We start from the raw sequence: 19,749 nt of genomic DNA, 5'->3' as shown, positions 1-19,749 counted from the left end.
AGGAAGAGAGAAGAGGGCAACTATTGACACAGCAGACCGAGGCAGAAAGCTCAGAAACACTCCTGGAGCTCCAGTTTGTTAGTACTTTTTCTGTACTCCTGGAAAGAATCATCAAAAATTTATAACTGGTGCCATAAATACAGGCAGTGAATGCACACAAAAAAAGAAGCTTTCCCTCCTGAATCATCTCTCTTATCCTTGGTCCAAATTTAATACTAAAGAGCAGTATTAAGTCTTTAATTTAGCTGGATTCAAATAAGGGGAAAAAAATAAAGAACAAGCCAAATAAACAAGCAAACTGACATGGTTTCCACTGGAATAGAGCTGAGATTCTTACTAGAAGCTGGTATAATGCTACATTTGGGATTTGGGATGAGAATGGTGTTGATAGCACACTGGTGGTTTTAGTTATTGCTAAGCAATCGAGGCCACTAGCGAGTAAGCTTGGAGGGCACAGAAGCTGGGAGGCCACACAGCAGGGACAGCAGACCCCAACTGACCAAAGGGATGTTCCATACCATGTGATGTCATGCTCAGTATATAAAGCTGAGCAAACAAGAAGGAAGGGGCGGGAATGTGTGGAGTGATGGTGCTTGTCTTTGCAAGTTATCGTTATGTGTGATGGAACCCTTCTTTACTGGAGATGGCTGAACACCTGCCTGCCCATGGGAAGCAGTGAATGAATTCCTTGTTTTGCTTTGCTTGTATGTGTGGCTTTTGCTCTACCTATAAAACTGTCTTTGTCTCATCCCCCACGTTTTCGCATTTTTACTCTTCTGATTCTCTTCTCCACCCTGCGGTGGGGGAAGAGAGCAAGTGTCTGCGTCGTCCTAGTTGCTGACTGGGATTAAACTGTGACACAAACAAAACCAATTTTACTGTGAGGGCAGTTAAACAATAGAACAGGTTCCCAGAGATGTTGTGAAGCCTTTGTCCTTGGACATTTTCAAAACCCGACTGGACATAGACCTGGGCAGCCTGCACTAGATGACCCTGCTTTGAGCAGGGGATTGGTTTAGATGATCTTTAGAGATGTCTTCCAGCCTCAACCCACTATTTTGTGTTTCTGTAAATATTCTGCCTTTATCTACTAATCAGAATGTGAACCACCTTTGTCAGATCCTAAATGACTCAAAGATATGTATGCAGAACAATTTCTTGGTATGCATCTGTTAGCTGAGACAGATACTTCAGGTACTCAGTATCCTGTAGGATTGGGCCTTCTGATCTTCATTTTGCAATTGTGCTTCTTAAAATAAATGCAGAAGATAGACTCATTTTCTCCTCTACTTTCTTTGTTGATAATAACTTCTTAAGAAGAAGCCCTTCTGACAAACCTGAATGGAAAATATACATGTTGTGCCCAAGGGTCTATCATCAGAAATCCAAACATGTATTTTTGTAATATAACAGGATAATTTGAGAACACATAATGATTTTCCTTGGCGAAGTGGGGGGAAAAAATCAAAATGTTCTAACAGACTATTGACTAAAGGATTCCTGTTTTGAACCAGCTTTGGTACCCATGACTGTCTTTGTCTTGCGCTGAAAGCAGAGGTCAAATAAAAGAACACAGTTGAGTGAGAAACTGAACTTAAGTGTTAGGTGTTCTCAAGTTAATAACTGGACCACTAACAACTAACTCCACCTACCTGATTAAGGTTAATATAGTAGTCTTTGTGCTCTATGCATTTGTTTGGTTTTTTGATTTTTGCACTCTTTTATTCTTATACTCCTTAAGAGACTGAATAATCCTTCTCCCAAAGATCCCTCCTGAAGAATATTGCTGATTTTTCACCAAAAATTTAATAAAGTCAAACTGAAGCAAACAGAATGTGCCAACTGTACACACGGTTGTACAGCCTGTTCCTGAAAAAGAACGATACCAACATATGAGAGTCTAGCTCATTTTTATAATGCACATTCCAAGTTTTCTCATATGGATGTGCAACTGTTGGAAAGACATTTGGCATGCATCCAAGTACCTATAGATCTGCCATGCATTCTGTCTCTCCAGTTGTTTTCCTCATATCATTTTAAAGCAGCACTTGCTTTCATTACATTTCAGATAATTCAGCTTAAGTTTTGTCTCTTCCATAATTCTTTTTTCTTTGGAACAGAGGACAAGTTGTTGTTACCCATTCAGTTTTCCAGATAATTTCCTTAAAGCTGCATTGAGTGCCTTGATTTGAGAAGATGCAGAACTATCCCAGTCATAACTTTGTTTTATATCCCTAATAGGTAAAATAGAGATGCCAGTGATCTTCAACCCTTTTCATGCCTTCGATCGTTAAGCAAATGTTAAGACCTGTTGCTCTTTACCCTGATAATGCTGGACACCTTACTCCTACATGAATGAAACTTAAAGTAATATTGTATCCTTTAGAAAGCCAGAGCTCTTTCCTGGAATTGCTACAGAAACGTTTTTCAATTGAAACCAGGGGGAAAATGAGTAAAACTTTTCAAATGTAGGTTTCTCTGAACCTTTTACTTGTAAACACTTAGATTAGGTCTTTGGCAACAACCTCAGGTGGTGATATCAGCAGTCTTTCAGATAAAACTTGCTAAACTGTTCTGTAATGATTTAAGGGCTTCAGGTAAGTAGGAAGATCAGTCCCAGCTGAGACTTGGAACTGAAGCTTGTCCAGAGACCTAATTTAAACTGTTTTGATGCATTGAACCTGAAAAAACACTTTTTCACTTTTATTCTTAAAGAATGGAAGGGAAACAGAAGGGAGAAAGGACAAGACTCATTCCAGAAGCTTCCCCTTACTATGCCATCCTATTAACTGAAAACAAAAGATGGATGGCTAAATTACTTCTGCCCTTTCCAATCCAGTAACAGATACTTTCCTTTCAGGGTTTCAGAAGAGATGAGGACACCCAAGAGATACCATTTTCATATGTTTAAATTTAGAAGTGTAAGTCTGATATTTTAAGTACCTTGCAGCGGTGATAGATCTGCTTTCTTGTGTATATCAGCTTTGTAAGAAGCTCTTTTCACTTCAGAAAAGAGTAGTGGATGGTATCCATAATCTCTCTGTAAAATTACTAGAGAAAGACGGAATCGTCCAGGGAATTTTGTCATTTTGTGGAATTTCTCACTCTCTATCCTCTATGTAGAGAACCTAAGGAGATGTAAGACCTAACTGAACACCCAAATTTGGAAAATTTATTGGAATAGAACCCTCTTTACACATGTATATACTCTGTGAGTAATGAAAGACAAGCTAAAATATGTAGACCAGTAAAGACTATACAGGGTGGAGTCCTGAAAGAAAGAAGACAATTATCAAGAGCAGGCCTTTGCCAACAGCAAAACAGTCTGTCACACCCACAGCAATGTAGTCTTCCTATGAGAGAATGAGTGGCACCAAGATATTATGGGTAACGATGGGCAAAGCTACCCATGTGGTAGTTACCCAGTAAACTGGGTATTTTCAAGGGTCTCTCTTTCTAGAGACTGTAACTTTACCAAACATATAGAAGTAGAAAAATAAAGAAAAAAATTCACAATAATTTCAAAGGGATAAATTAATCCCCATAATGGCTTTCTTTGACAATTGATACCTTGTGTGGTTTTGCAGAGATCTGTCAGTACATGTTGCCTCATGTCTGTATTAGATTGCTATGAGACTTAATCGTCACATCCCCTACCTAAAGCCTTAATCCCATATTTGTGATTGCACAATTATTTAACATGGTAACAAATCATATTATTATAGTGTATTATGATTCTAGGTGAGAAATAAGTAGCAAGAGATAGGATTTTTAAAGGAAGAAAACACAGTCTTTAAAGATAATGGGCATGGGAGAATACACGTGTACCAGAGCAGACAGAGTCTAACCATAATTGTCAGCTTTCTTCTACAGTGTCACTGATCCATTTCCCTTGTATGGTTCTCTGGAATTTGCCTGTTTGTCTTGTTCTTAATCCCTCAAAAGGCTGATTCTGACTGATCTTTCAGTTTTGCCTTTTTTCCACTGATCTGCAAGTGGGGGCAGCTGGTTCTGAGCGAAAGAATCAGCTCATGCAGAACTGTTTGTTGGATGTTCTTTGTACAATAGTCTTCTTTATTTTGTGAACACTTTTACTCCTGAAAGTACTAATAAACAGGGATGAAATACGGTCTCCACTAAAGTCAATGATAAAACTCATATTGACTTCTGTGAAGCCATGCTTTCCTGACTTTAGATTACAGTCTTTCACCCATTCAGCAAGTTTAGTCTGAGTAATGACCCTGTGAGCTTCAAACCTTATCTTTCCATATGTCATAATCCAACCTACTGATGTGATCAGAGGGGTAAGCAATGTCCTCTCAGACCTTTTTGGCTGGGAGACCAGAAGAGACAGAAGCCGTCCATTAATGAGCAGTGATGGTGCTGTGGTGAGCACTTGACTGAAGCACTCTTGTTCATTTGCCTAGGCCAGCACAGAGTTTTAGAGTGAAAAAATCTTATACAGAGGTCCCCTTACTCATATTTGTTTACTTAGGTGGTCCCACAGAAGACTCTGTCATGATTACTGCCTCATAATCTGGCCTTTTTCATATGTGTCTTTTCAATTGTGTTGTGACTCATGAGCTCATTGTGAGATCTTTGCCGACACCACTGGACTCTGCAGGTCCGTTATGCCCAGGGTTCTGTTTTGGTTTAGTTTTTAGTTTATTTTATGACAGTAGGACCTTACTAAAAAAGGATGTTTTTGAAAACTGCTACATCCAAGTTGTGTGCTGAATTGATAAATAACATTTAAAAAAACAATACAAATATAAAATCTGTTTTAAAAAATGACAAGCTACATCTAGAAGGGAGAGAGAAGGGGAAGCAACTCAGTGCAACACCTGCTTCGGGCTAAAACAGTAAAATTCAATTCATTTTCATATAGCATCTTTCATACAAAGCCTCTCAAAACGCTTTATAGCAAGAGATAAAATGACAAGATAGCTTGTTACAGAAGAGGTTATTGCAACTCTCACGTAGACAGCAAAGGAAGGAAGCTGTGTGCAGAAATGGACTGGGCTAGGTATGTAAATTCAAAGGAGGGAAAAAGTAATATCATTGCACAGTATAACAGAAAAAAAAAAGATGAAAAATAATATACGAATGAGGATGAGGACGAGCATAATGTTGGGGATGGGGATAAGGAGGAGGATAAGAATGTTTCCTCCTTGTATAAAAACTTACATCTACTATTTTTATGTACTAATTAAATTTCATAGCAGTATAGGTAAATTCATTTTGCAGAGGGAGAAACCTAGGCTAAACCTGATACGTTAAAAGGACTGTCCTACTCACAGCAGCTGGAGGATGAGAACTGAGACTGCCAATACTTACTAAGACACTAATACAAAAGCTGGCTCTGTCACTTTAATCAAATACAGCATGTTCCCATTTTTTGATGAAATATTGTATGTGGTATTTTTCAGCAGGTCCATGAGTGCTTGAATTCCAGTCTGAATGCTTGAATTATTTATTGAAAGACCAGTTTTTGTATTGTTCTGTCATCTCTGAAGATCACAAAACAAGTCAGTGTCAGGGACGTGGATGTGATTCGGGAGCGGTCCCCAAGTGCTGAGCTCCAGGTGCCAGGCAGATGGCACCAATACACAGAAGAAAGGGACAAGAATAGAGGCTGGTCTGGGAAAGCCAACTCCCATCCAGTTTTGATCACACTGTAGCATACAAGTTCAGTGATTTAGCAGTCGGTGGAAGAAGGAATCATATTCTTTGGGGATGAAAGCAAGGGAATGAAAAGCCAGTCTTAGAAGTCTGTATTTTCACAGGGAAGGGAAGCAATACAGAAAACCAAAGCAGTTGCAAGAACTAGATTAGAGAAGTAAACTGTGGTGAAAAAAAATGAACACAAAATGCTGGAAACAAGGTATGATTTTTTGGTTTTAATTGTTTACATGGTAAATATTTTCTGTCAGACAGTTAGAGGCCCAATGCCTGTACAAGCAGACAAAAGATTAGCACTGTGCCTGTGTACTGTCTGCCTTTGGAGGACTGGGAGAGTACAGATTCTTCATTTTTAATCAGTGCATTTTTCCTGGTATTCAGCTTCCATGTTTTTACTCTATTTTTTCCCCTCTCATTCATCTTTCTTTGTACCATAAATAATGTATACATGGCTTGCCATCCTGTAGTTCATTGGCATCAGATACATTCTTGCAAAAGTGTCACCTTCCACACATAGTTGTTCATTTGACGAATATGGATATTTCCCTGTGATTGAGAAATATGGCAGTACTGACAGTATATCCCCAGAACACTGTATACATGGCAGGGTGCTTGGATCACTCTTGCCAAGGAACCAGGCTTCGCGCCAGCATACTGTACACACTCCCAACTTGCTGAACTCGTATAAGCCGCCATCCCCATCCTGCAGTTGGCAGCCCTGGGGCAGTCGGATGCACCCAGTTACAGATCAGCTGTTTGCCCATATGCCATGCATTATATGACGGACCTATGGCAGGAGGAATGAGACTGATAAGAGCAGAGATGCATTGTTATCCAAATATTGTCTTTAAATATCTTAATACAACAAAATTGATGGTACAAGATTGTAAATAAAGAGATCTTATTTGTTTATTAAATCCAGGAAGAAAATAGGTACAGATATATACTATAACAAATTAGATTCATGATTTGGTTGTTTCATGTCTGTATTCTTTAATAATCTTTATATTTAAAAAAAATTACAATAGATCCTGTAAAACGTCACATTTTATTACGCTATAATATTTTCAGATATCAGAACAGGTTACATCTATGTAGAACATAAAAATAACATATTTCAGACTTTTCCATGAAAAAGCCACTATTTTGCCTGTTAGAAATGTATCGATAATTATACAATTACATAATTATTCTTTAAAAGCAGTAAAAATATTTCAGTACTCCACATATTTTTCTTAATGTTCCACTTGTAAGAACACAATTATTTCATTTTAAATGTTGTATTCTTTCTTTAGAAGGCACATTTTAGACAGGCAGTAATTATTTTCAGCCCTGCTCTCCCTAAGATAGAGTAAGTAGTGATACATTAGTAAGAATTTTTTTTTTTAATCTGGTATGTTTATTTTATTTTTAAATTAACTCCAAGGTGACTTTAAATACACTATTTAAAATTTCTTGTAGGTTAAAAATGAGGGTACATAATGCCTCATGATTTCATAATATTTGTAAATTCAGTAGTAAGTTAATGTGACTTAATTGAAATGTCCTCTAGAAATGCCCATGTGGTTTGTACTATTAATCTACGGGACCAGCAATAAAATAAACCATAGGACAATGTGAATGAGAGCAACTGCAGGTATCCCTCAACATAGTTTGCCTGCAGGCCACCGACAGCAGGTATCTCATAGGTAGCAGTATTACAAACCTGAGAATTATAGGCTATATCATGACTAACCCTCTCACTCCTCACAAAAGAATTGGGGAAAGGAAGCCTTGGGCAAATTATATCCAGATTCCCCAAAAGAATAGTCTATACAGAGAAAGATTTAATCTTCCAGACCCAGTTAGTACATTTATTGCTCCTCACGATGCGCTGTGCAATATACTCTCTGTGGGTCGTGTATAAAGGACCATCTCTGCTGTATTTTCTCATGTTCTCAGACACTTTGTTCCACAAGGAATTGGTTTTGCTACAAACTTTTTTGTGATTATGAGGCTCCAGCCAAGCCTTGTGCCTCAGTCGCAACTGAGCATTTCTGTTTGAATTCCCGTGTATGTTTTCACTTTCCTGGTTGTAGAGGTGAGGATTTTTGAACAGTTAAGTTCACTGACCTCTGAGAAGGGAACTACCTCCAGAAAGGATGCATATGCCTCAGCTTTCTTCCCTCACTAGCAGATTTTTGAAATGACATTGACAGGATTTGCATGGCATGCATTGACAGTAAGTCATAGGGATGACATCTGAGGAGGTGAAAAAGACAAAGAGCTGAGAGGCTGTACATTGTATGTAAAATTTAGAGATTTTGTACCATGTTTTTCCGTCTGGCACCACATTGACTGTCTGTAGTTTAAATCCAATTTCAATTCACTTCATGTTACTTTTGTATGATTCTCTCTTCTATTCCCTAAATGTTTTAGTTTTTAGTCTTATTTTACCAATGACACATGAATGCCCCTGCAAAACTGTTCAATGACATACACAGAGAACAGCATCTTTTTAAAGCCCCAATATTGGCAGACACTTCTCCAACCACTGTTAACCTGTGTAACACTTAACTGTCCTAAGTGCAAGCTGGCTAGGTAAGTATCTCCTGTTAAATTTAGATGTAAAGACTTGTCAGCATCTTTCATTGTTCTTCCAGTAGTACAACACTCAGACATACATGATAATATATAAATGTCATTAATTTCAATATTAATTCTACTTTCCTCTTTGTGTTAGCATAGTCTCTGCCTAACATTGACTTTAATCAGTCAATTCTACCAGTACAAGGTGACCATTCCTGCGACATAATGCTGTGTTTAGCTTCCTTAATCATATACACCTAATTTTCCCAGCATTGATTTTTACTCCAGATTATCTGTAAAAGGGTTTATACAGCGCATACTTCCTACATCTTTCTGCTTACAAGATGATAACAAAGATAATTCAACTTCATTGCAATAATAACCCACTATTTACATTATTAAAAATAAGCAGCTAAATTTCAAGGAGTCTTTTGGACTTGTGGCCTGAGTGCAGGTTTAGCAGTCAGGCTTGCTAAATTGTAAATGGTCTCACATAGAGTGTAACACCTCTGGGGAAACCTTTTAACTCTCCTGTCATGGCATTTCCCTCTGTAAACGTATTTACTATAACTATCTCACAGAAGTGTCAGCAGAATTAATCCTTGTAAAACTGTAGTTGGATATCACTAAAAAAAAGGGATTTACAGGGATTTTGGTGTGATTACACCATACTCTGGATGGACAGGACTATGGGTTACACAGTCCCCCAGTGTATGTAACCGGGTGAAACCAAGGCACCTTAGGAGCAATCACAGCTGCCACGGTCCCTCACTCCTCCCCCAGTACAGAAGGGGCAGGGAAGGGCTATAAAATTTATTTCATTTATTGTTGGCTTTACTTGATCTTCTGGGAAACAGAAAAGTTTCTTTCTCCACTTACCTATTTCTGCCAGTTTCTAGCACTCATCCAAGTCAGTAACACGGTAAAATAAATGTGCACAATGATTAAAGTGGTGCCAAAATTAAATTTCTGAGAAAACAGGTGAGCACATTTACATGAACATACATACTTACATAGTTGTCACTTAATATCAAAACAAATGCTTCAAAAGCACTGAGGACCAATAACTTGGCAGCAGCAGACCTCAACACACATTAATTTGGTTTCTGTGATGCAAAACACTAATTCAGGTCTTGACTGTCACCCAGAAATGCCCAACTCTATTGACAGTCATACACAATTTAAAAAAAAATAAATAGCAGAGTCACTATCAAGTTCCCAATCACTAAATTTATTTAGTGTTTCTAAAGTGGTGTTATATTGATTTAATGATGCTATTAGTAATATCTGCAGAGAATGTATGAATATAAGCAATTACCATTTCGGCTATTCTTTCTCGGTAGAAAAAAACACTTAATTCCACTAATTGCCTCTACTTCTGTTTCTGTTAACTGTACACTGTATACATGTTAATAATGTTATTATCAGCAGCAATGAATTTTAATTAACATTCATGTGTAGAAATATAATTCAAAGCAAACATATTCTGATCAGTTATTTTATTAAATAAATTGCATAGGTTTTTCCAGAGTTAACGCACTATTCCTAGGTATCAATTAACACACGAATCGGCCACTCACCATGAAAGTTAAACCCCCTCCATACATGAAACAGGTATCTAGATACCCTATCTCCAACTAATACTCAAAATCAAGACCGTTGCATTAAACACTCTTCTGAATACATAATAGGAATTATTACTACACAGTCTTCCAGCTCAGAAAATATGCTCTATATTCTGACAAAGTTAGGAGAAGTAAGTATGAAGAACTGAAAAACCAAATCACTGGTCCAGGGCTGTCCATGGGTTTTATAGCAGGGCAAGTAATTGAATCCAGATCTCATGAAAACTGGTTCAGTGCTTTAACCACAAGACATTAGAGATACGAATGGTCAGTCACTGAGATTTTATAGAAACTTGAAATATGTAGCAGTTTCAGAGCGTAATTTCAGCTTCCTCCTAGCACAAAACTACAGAAATTGGAGGAGGTGGTTCATGGAACTGGTGGTATTAAAGCTATCCTGGAAACCTGCAGTTCTTCTTATGACCATGTTGTAGTGACCAATACTGATATAAGGATATCAATACACAATGAAGTGCTCCTTCTCCCATACAGTAAGTATGAATGTTTGACAATACACTTGAATTTTACCAACTGATTTGTAAGAGGATTAAAGGTGTTGTTTAAAAGCTGGTAAAATGAATGAGAGTCATCTTTGCCCCTAAGGAAATTCTGATAGGATTCTTGATAGAGAGCCAAGTACACAGAGCTGTGGCTGGGTACTTGGTTGATTTCCACAATACCTTCCATGATTTCAGAAATACTAGTTCTCTTCTTTTCAGAACTATTAATACTTTTTGCATGTTCTGGAGGAAATAATCCATAAAAATTTTAAGTACTTTTCAAAACCTGATGTAAAAGCCTAAAATCAACCCACTCCTCAGTTGAATCACTAGTAATATTCCATTTATTATTATAGATTTCACAATATAATCAAACAAGATTCAGCATCACTATTTTAAAAAGAACTAAAAGTTTCAGGTGTGACTAGTTCCTCACTCTCTATCAGAAGTCTGGTTTTTATTGGCACCTTAGAAATCCTGATCAATGTAATTTAATTCCTGGCATGCACACAGCAAACACAATTAGCAATCCTATACATTTCACTGCTCCTGTTTCACATACACGGATATTAACGGGCAATATGGATGTGCTGTTGGAACCATGAACCTTCAGTCACATTGGCACTCAGAAAGCTGTTATGAACAGACATATGGAGAAAAAATGGCTCCTCTCAAGGTCCAAGAGATGATACAAAATGGCATATTGTTATCTAAAAGCCAAGACACACAACTTTTAGTCACTGTTGGTGTTGCAGAGCCATTCTAAGTGGGCAACAGCTGCTCTCACTGATCACCAAGGAAATTGCCAGTAAACCCTGGAGACCACCTCTGTTATAATTGGCACTGGTGGAGGAGGAGGGTGCATCAGGTAAAAAGATATTCCCACACCATCCTGAGACAGCAATAGTGGCAGTTAACACTCCTTTAGGTTTTCAAAACTGCTATGGAAGTCCCTGACAGGGACATAAATATGAAGCAGCAAGATGGCATTTTTTTGCAGCAGCTTCTCATAGTATCATGACATTTAAAGAGCACGTTAAAATCTATCAAGTACAGTAAAAACATAATTATGCCATTTATGTAACATGCATTATGTACCTAATACAAGCTGGATTAGTCTGTCAGTGTTTTGAATCTGTTATGGAGACAATAGAACAGAAAGCTTTGAAAAATGCCATTTCTAAGTTTATTATTCAATTAGTGTGTATACTAACCCAAAGAAAATAAAACCTTTTCAGAGGCAGAAAACATTTTTACTGTTTTCTGCATGTGTTTTCCTACACATGCAGAGAATGCAATTTAATTCTTTAAAAATTGCCTCTGCTTTTAAATTATGTTATTAGTATGCTAAAAAAATTCTTATATGTTGTCATCACTCTTTAAACTTCACTAAATGGCACTTGGCTATACATCTGCCAAAATGTCTTTCACACATGAACAGTTTTGCTTTCAGTCTGTTCAATTAAAATCAGAAATGTATTTGTCAAAACCTCAATTCTATGCTAATACAAAATCTATATAACAGATTTTAGTTAATTTCATAACACTGTTTCCAGTCTTTCATATGTTAAAGGTGCTTTACACTAATAGACTGTTTCACAATGACTGAAATCCTACTAAATACTTAATGCATCCTTTGCCTAATCATTCAGAAGTAGTTCAGCATGGAGTAAAAGTTATCTTTTTTTCTTCTTTTCCTTTTTTTTTTTTTTAAAGTAAATCTTCTAAGGTGGAGCCATAAGATAGAGCTCTGAGTTGGATCTGTCTCCACAATTCCTTAGAGCAAGTGACACCCTACAAAAGTACCAATGCACTCTGAAGCTTAAAAGCTGTTTTTTATTGAAACATAAGTTAGAAAATAGCATTTTAAAGTAATGAAAACTGAGAACAAGATTTAAAAAAAAAAACAAACATAACAACAAAACTGTCCCCATTTCCTGTTATATCCTTGCAGAGCACTGCCTTTTCAACAACAAATCCCATGCTGACTATAAAAGCTGGTTTCTCTGTCCCTGAGGCCCCATTGTGAGCTTGCTCTCAGAAGCCTCTACCACACTGCGGTTTCCATGACAGCTCTGTCTGTCTGTCCATCCCTCTCCATTTGACTTGGAGAGACAGATGAAATTTTCCACAATTTTCTCTCCTCCAGCAGTTTGATCACTCCTGGAGACCTGCAATTCTCCTTTTCAGGGGATGATGTGTAACTCAGCCTCTAGCCTCCAGGGACAAGCAGGAAAGCATCTATCTATCCAGCTGGGCGGCCATTCCTGGTTAAAGGAACATATATGGCTGTGCATTAAAAAAATAATCTGTTATCCAACCTGCCACATCTTTTATAAAGAAGACTGGCATAAGACAACTTTTTTAAAAGCCCTTACAACCTTTATCTTAACTCTTTGAAAGGAAATCAGAGAGATGGTTAATATTCACTGTCATTACTAATAACATAGATTATAATTTAATACAAAATAATTTTATTATAGATGGAGCTGGTAGAGTCTTTGGAGTTATTCTTGCTTGATACTTCTCATTAGAAGATTCTGATTGAAGCTACTTTTAGCTTCGCCAAATTTTTACATTTGGATTGATATTTTCTCCACTGGGTGTCTGTCAGACACATGATTTATTTTGATTTTTATGAACATTTCAAGAAAAATGATTCAGCCATTTCTGAACAAAAGCTAAAGGAAAAATACTCTTTCACTGATGTAAAAGTATAACAAATTCAGCTGTTACTGAATTTGTTTTTAAGCCAGAGGTGTGTCTGATACCATCCCAGGGTATGCATTTTTCCATGCTGTAAACACCTGACAAAAATCCCTCCACGGTAGCTTGGAAAGTCCTAAAAGTCTGGCAGAAAGGTCCCTCACAGTTTCTGCCTTCCAACTCGGAGCTTTGATGTGTCTGAGAAAGTTTCACACCTGGACAATGACAGAGCATGATCCAGATCACATTTTCAAAGATCAAGGCAGATCAAGGCAAAATCTTCCTGATTTTCCATTGTGAACTTGTGAACTAACAGACCACTTTCCTAGAGCTTGAATGTATTTCTTTTGTTGGTTCTCAAGTGACATGGAAGTGCAGGAAAAAAGCATCAAGACATCTGAGGCAAGGACAAAAAATAGGTGGCAAGAGACAACTGCTGAGGGAAGGAGCAGAATGGGACAAAGAGCCTGAAAAGGGAAGTGCAGGAAGGTTAAAGATGGGGAAGAGACTGTAATTAATAAGTGAAGAAATCAAGTCTGGGAGGAGGAACATAAGGAACATGGGAATTAGAACTGTGAAAGTTACATAAATCATCAATTGAGACCAAAAAAGGGTGTGGAAGAACAGAAATGAGGAAACAAGGCAGGAAAGGTAACAATGAAAAGTAGGACTTGTAATGGAAATTTGGAAGGATTGCAGAGACAGAGAGGACCCAAGTGTGTAATGTTTTAACTCAAACATTTGCAGTAACAGACATATTGCAATACCTAGGACATTGCTTATAAAAACTCAGAGGAGCAGATGGAAGGGATTAAGTTCACACCTCAAAACAGGGCCTGGAGGAGAACCCACCACTGAAGACAGTGCTGTGTAAATTCAATGGAATCACACCTTGCTCGTGTATGATCTTATGCCTCTTGTTATCTGTTATTGCTTTTGTGTTAGAGAGTCTGTGAAGCAGATTTTAAAAAAACTAATACATTTCCTTGAATGTCTTTACGATTCTGTATGATGGGATTTCTGAATTTTGTTTTGTGTGGTGGTTCTTTTTTTTTCTTTTTAAAGCTGGAAGTTACTCTTTGAAACATGAGTGAAAATGGCAAGTTGCAATGTCAAAACATTAAAAAGCAATTGTTAGCATAAAAGCTTCCTACGTCACTTCTGTCTCCTCCCCCATTTTTTCTCTGAAGTTTGTTTGTTTAGGCACATGAGAAATTCATGTTTAAGTGCATGAGTACTGGAAAGAAGCCACCAGGAATTTCTATTTCTGACTTTCTGGCAAAGACACTTGCATTTAGGCAACTGTCTTACAGCACACAACCCTTGAAGTTCCCTTGAAATAGATCAATTCACTGTAGTAGCATGTGTAAGCATATCACAGTAGCTGTGATCACAATACTAGTAAGGCATCATCCGCATTAAAACCCAATAGTTTTGATTGTTGCAGATGGTATCAAGACATTAACAAAGTAGGGTATGTTCCTTGGTATCGGTTATTGGTGCAGCTGTTAAGTTAATGAAGTCAGTATATATTCAGATTTAATTGTAGACACATTTTATTTGAGCTTTCATAGAACAGCTGTGAAATAAGTTCTATAATTAATGTTCTATGCGTTACACTGAAATCTATTTATATATTTCATAAATTAGATGGTATAACCTCAGTTCAATTTATTTAGTTTTTGTTTTTTAAGATCAAAGATCATCAGATAATTGTGCTTTCTTCAGAAAACATTTAAAGGTTTCAAAGTCATATTCATTTGTGCTTTCACTTGTCAAGTCACCATCAATAAAATGTATTATTAGCTGAAATCAATTTATTTTATTAAATTAATACCTAGTATCTTTACATACCTAGATTTATTAGGTGCTCAGCATGTTAATACTGGAGTCAAGCAGACTCTTCCAGTTGCACTTGAAGAAATAACCTTATGCTAGCTTTCGTTTGTATTATTTTCATACAGAGTGTTCAAAATTTGCCATTCCTAGGAAACTGTCATATGCAGGATAAAACATCAAAGGGAAAAGTCAAATGTTGAATTTAATCCCCTTGGGCAGGCAGGTAGGTAAACTAGGGAATGTTGATTTGTGCTATTTTAATTGCAGCTACTACAAACTCCCTCAGTTTCAGACATTCACAGTCAAATGCTTTATTCTATGGTGTAACAGGATGGTCAGGAACTCATATAGAATTTTCGGCACTTCTGGCAGACTGAGATTAACAGAATGATCTGAGAATAACATGATTTTCTCAGAATCAAGGATGTGATTTATAGATATAGTCTCCCTTCCTCCCTTTCTGTTTTTCTGTTTTCATAATTGAAAAGGGATTATTTGGTTTGGGAGGCAAAACGGTGTCTTCAAATATTTTACGGAGTAGACTGTAATGCTCTGGTCTATAAGGGCAGAATTATGAGTACCATTGTTAGATACTTAAACAAAAGAGTCTGGTTTTTTTCGTAAGTACCTAGAAAAATCAGAGGAATCTGGAATTGTTCAACATCTTTGAAAAAATCAGGCCACTTATATTTAGGTATTGAACCTATTAAGAACCTAAATTTAGTATCTACCTCTGTCTGCGTTCAAATGGCATGGACTCTGACCATCCTGTAGTTGAACAGAAGGCAGTCTTTTCATCCTTCCCACTCTTGGCTCTTCTGAGATGTGGATTAGGAAGATTCTGGACTTTATCTTTGTTACTATCCAGTTTTCTTTGTTGCTGGAACATTCAGGTATAATTAAAGGTTGTTGTTCTTTTAAAATTCTGTGGTGCTTACAGAACCTCTCATTTCCCTTTTTGTTTTTCTGTACTTTGAGGATTATGACTCACCACATCCCCTAACTAGTTCTCTATCCGAACAGTTGATGTTACCATGGGATGACTACAGTGGTAAATACATATATTCTTTTTCCACTCTTTACCCCTTTGTGCATTTTGCTCCCATGTGCAGTAGGAGCTCTGCTCCATGTTTTAAAACAAGTCTCCAGGGGACACTACATCCTTCCTCTGCATATGGTGAAGATCAAGCTGGAAAGAATGAGGAAAATTATGGGTTTGCTTTTCTCAGCATACTAACTAGTACAGTTGTATCACAGCATCAAAAGCAATGCATTTTATCTCATAACAGATGTTCCAGGTATGTCTCTCACAAGGTTAGGAAAGCCAGGAGAGAATATGAATCTGCAAATCCCTTCTGATCTTTACTCTGAAACTACAAAACTACATTGCACTTGCACAAAGCATGCACAGAAAAGTAAGAGGAACTCTTACTGATGGTCAGTTTATCCTGCTTCTGTCAGTAGCCAGGAGACTGATTTTTAAGACCCTGTTCCTCTGGTTTTCTTTGGACCAGTTCCTCACAAAGCCAACAACACTCGGTGGAGAATCAGTGTATAAATGGGTTTGGTGTAAGGCTAAGATATTCACGTCTGTCGCTTCCCTATGGCTCTCCCGGTGGCTGTGACTTCTGCAGACACAAGGGAACTCCCAACCTGTCTCGATGCCACAGCATTGCTAGTTGCCTCTTTGATGACCATTATTTTGCTAGTAACGTACTGCCTATACCAGGGTATATCAAAATATGTAGTACCCAGCCCATTTTCTCTTTAACCAGGCAGTAGTGGAAGTTTATGCTGGGGTTTTCCACCAAGGAACAGACTGGCCTCACCATCCTTTAAGTGCCTGCGTAACTGCAGTACAGCTCTGCCACCCTCTCTAAGACCATGGTTCAATATAACAATACATTCAGTTTACAGGTTTCTCTTGCAGAATCAAGAAGACAGTTGTGGCATGATATAAGGCTGTGATATGGAACATGCTTCATTCTGCTGCTTCAAAAGTTTTTGAAATAGGACAACTTTCTCCCAGTCTTAATGTTGGACCAGCTGTCATCTGCCTGCACTTCTGGAAATTTAGGAGACTCAAGACCCCAGAGGTTGGTCTTTTCTTGTTTATTTTATGCAGCAACTTCTTCCCATTGCTAACATCTCCAGTTTGTTAATTATGTGCTATAACTGAAAGCTTTCATGGTAGGCTCTGAATCTTTTGCTGTTTGCCGAAGGCCTGAAGAATTATGTGTCACATTTACACATAATTCTGCTTATCCCCCTACAAAATTTTCTTATAACTCTAATTATGCAGCCACAAGGAACTGAATGAGACTATCCAGATGTTCTAGGGGAGGACAAAATATAGTGGTTGCCACTAAAATTATACAGTTATGTACTAGAACAGGGAGGACAACGCATACCTTCCAAAAATTAGGATTTGTAAAATACTGTCCTCCAGTTCCTGAAGGACCAACTCATTATAAATGGGGAGGCGAAGAGAGAGAGAAGCTCTCGCGCTACTCTAAAGTTACACCCCCACTGCTGTTGCCAGCACAGATGTGGGGGAGAAATTTGTGCAAATTTTCTTCAAAATCTACTCCCTGTCTTTCACTTATATTCTGCAATTGGTTAAGAAATAGCCCAATAATAATTGTATTGCTCAGGCAGGTCTCCATGTGGCGAAGAAAAAGAATACATTATGCTCTGCTTAAAAGAAGAGAGACCGAATGAAAAGGAAAGATGTGCAAAACAAATAAGAGTAGAGCTCAGAAACAACTCAGATTCTGCAGATGTGCTGCATCTGTTTGCTTGCCCACTGGGGACACTGAGATAGAGAGATTAAGGCATTTATACGGAGATGGTTAGACAACTAGATCAGATATGTAAAATGCAGTTATGTTGACTTAAACTCTATAGCAATGGTAATACTGACAAATGGGTGAACATAATTCACTGTCTATGCATTAAACATTGAACATAATGCCATAAACCAGCTCATGAACTTACAGTGAGGGAGTGAAACCAGAACTGACCTTGCAAAGGATACACACAATCAAATAAAATCTTAACCTGTTTAAAAGCTGTGTACCACTTCACTTTGAAAGGAAGATAAAACTGGTACTCATACATACACAGTCCATTCCTAATTATATTAAAGGAAAAGGTAAAAATATGTCCTTGTAGAAATATTGCTGACGTGAATTTAGAAACAATGAAGCAAACATAAAAAGTTGCCATTCAAAATAAATGTGTACCTTAACAAGAACTCTAAGTAAAAGTGAGCTAAAAGCAAAAATAATGTCGCCTAATGGGTAAGGCATGTCTGCCTTATAGTGGTCTTTAAAAATAACCCTGCTTCACGAGGGGAGATAAAGGCCATAAAGTCCAGTCTTTATGACTTAAAAAGATCTGTATTTCTTTTAATTCCACCTCTACCTGTTAAAACAAGTGACCATTGAAAGTCACCTCTTCACAAGTAATTCCTCACAATTGTCATAAATAACTATGTATGCATGTATGTAAAAAAAAGTCATTTATTAGCAAAAATGCTTCTGGCTTTAACATTCACTTTGGAAATACTGAGAAATAGAGTCACATAAGTTATTCATAAGATCAGAATTAATGCAGTCACTATTCCTGGCTTCTGATTAAATGCTGTCTTGTAACCTAGTAACACTGGAAATAATGACCAGATGATCATTTTCTCAAATTGAGTCAATGAAGAGAAGCTCTGATATGTCAAGCTGCAGTATTACTTGCCCAACAGAAAAATGCCTAGAGATCCTTCCACAGTTGTGGAGACAACCTTCTTCTGTGTTTGTATGGGACAGTGTATGCAGACAAAGTCCATTTCTGATGGCATGTTCATTCTCACTCTTTAACTATGATAATTAAGACAGTGATAGATGATGACAAAGAAACAGAAATTTGCAATCTTAAATAACGAAAAAAGCAATTGAGAGTGAGGTTTTTTTATTTTCAGCTCATCCTCACAGATATTAGTGTACAGAATTTATTCAACATGACGTTGAGCTGTAAATCCTCTGACAGAATTCCAAATAGTATACAAGACCACGAAAGTGTATAAAACTGTCTCACTCATCACTGATAACTTATCTTGCTAGAGGCTTCAATACAAAAGACAAGCAAAAGACACAGAGAAAAACCCCCACATTCTTATTGCCAAGATTTAAGACAAGAGTTGTGTAAGAACCCCCAGCAAGTTCCAAAATTAAACAATTCCTCTTCCCCTTGAATCTAAAACAAACACAGGACAAGTTCTAGAAATTAATTAGAAAATACCTGAGATAGGAAAAATAAATAAATACAAGGACAAATTAGTAAAGAACAATGCACACATACACATATATTTGTACACCACACAGGTTCAGAAAGTATAAACCATTGAAATGGAGTCACCGAAGTAGAGAAAAATCTCATAGAATAGACACTTAGACAACAGTTACTCAGTTAATCCATAAGTTAAAAACAAAACAAAACAAAACAAAAACCTAATTACTTGAAGAGGGCAAAAAAAAAAAAAAAAGGAAAAGGAAAAAAAAAAATACAAGGTAAGAAAAGTATAGAAGGGCGGAGGAAGTATTAACTATTAAAGCAGAAAGTTGTCATTGCCACAAGAATAAAAGAAAAGGTTTAAAATCAGGCTGGCTCCTGCGGGTAGCCATTAGAGGCGCAGAGCGGGAGCGCGCACCGACAGCTCGGGATGAGCGCGGAGAAGGAGGACGGGAACGCGCGGCGCCGCCAGCCCCGGCTGGGCTCCGCACCCGCGCAGCGGCCGCGGGGGCGGTGCGGTGCGGGCGGGGGAGCGGCTGCGCGGC

The sequence above is a fragment of the Calidris pugnax genome, unplaced genomic scaffold, assembly GCF_001431845.1.
Source record: "Calidris pugnax isolate Ruff unplaced genomic scaffold, ASM143184v1 scaffold20, whole genome shotgun sequence".
Classification (NCBI taxonomy): domain Eukaryota; kingdom Metazoa; phylum Chordata; class Aves; order Charadriiformes; family Scolopacidae; genus Calidris; species Calidris pugnax.
Note: the sequence above shows the minus strand (reverse complement) of the source record.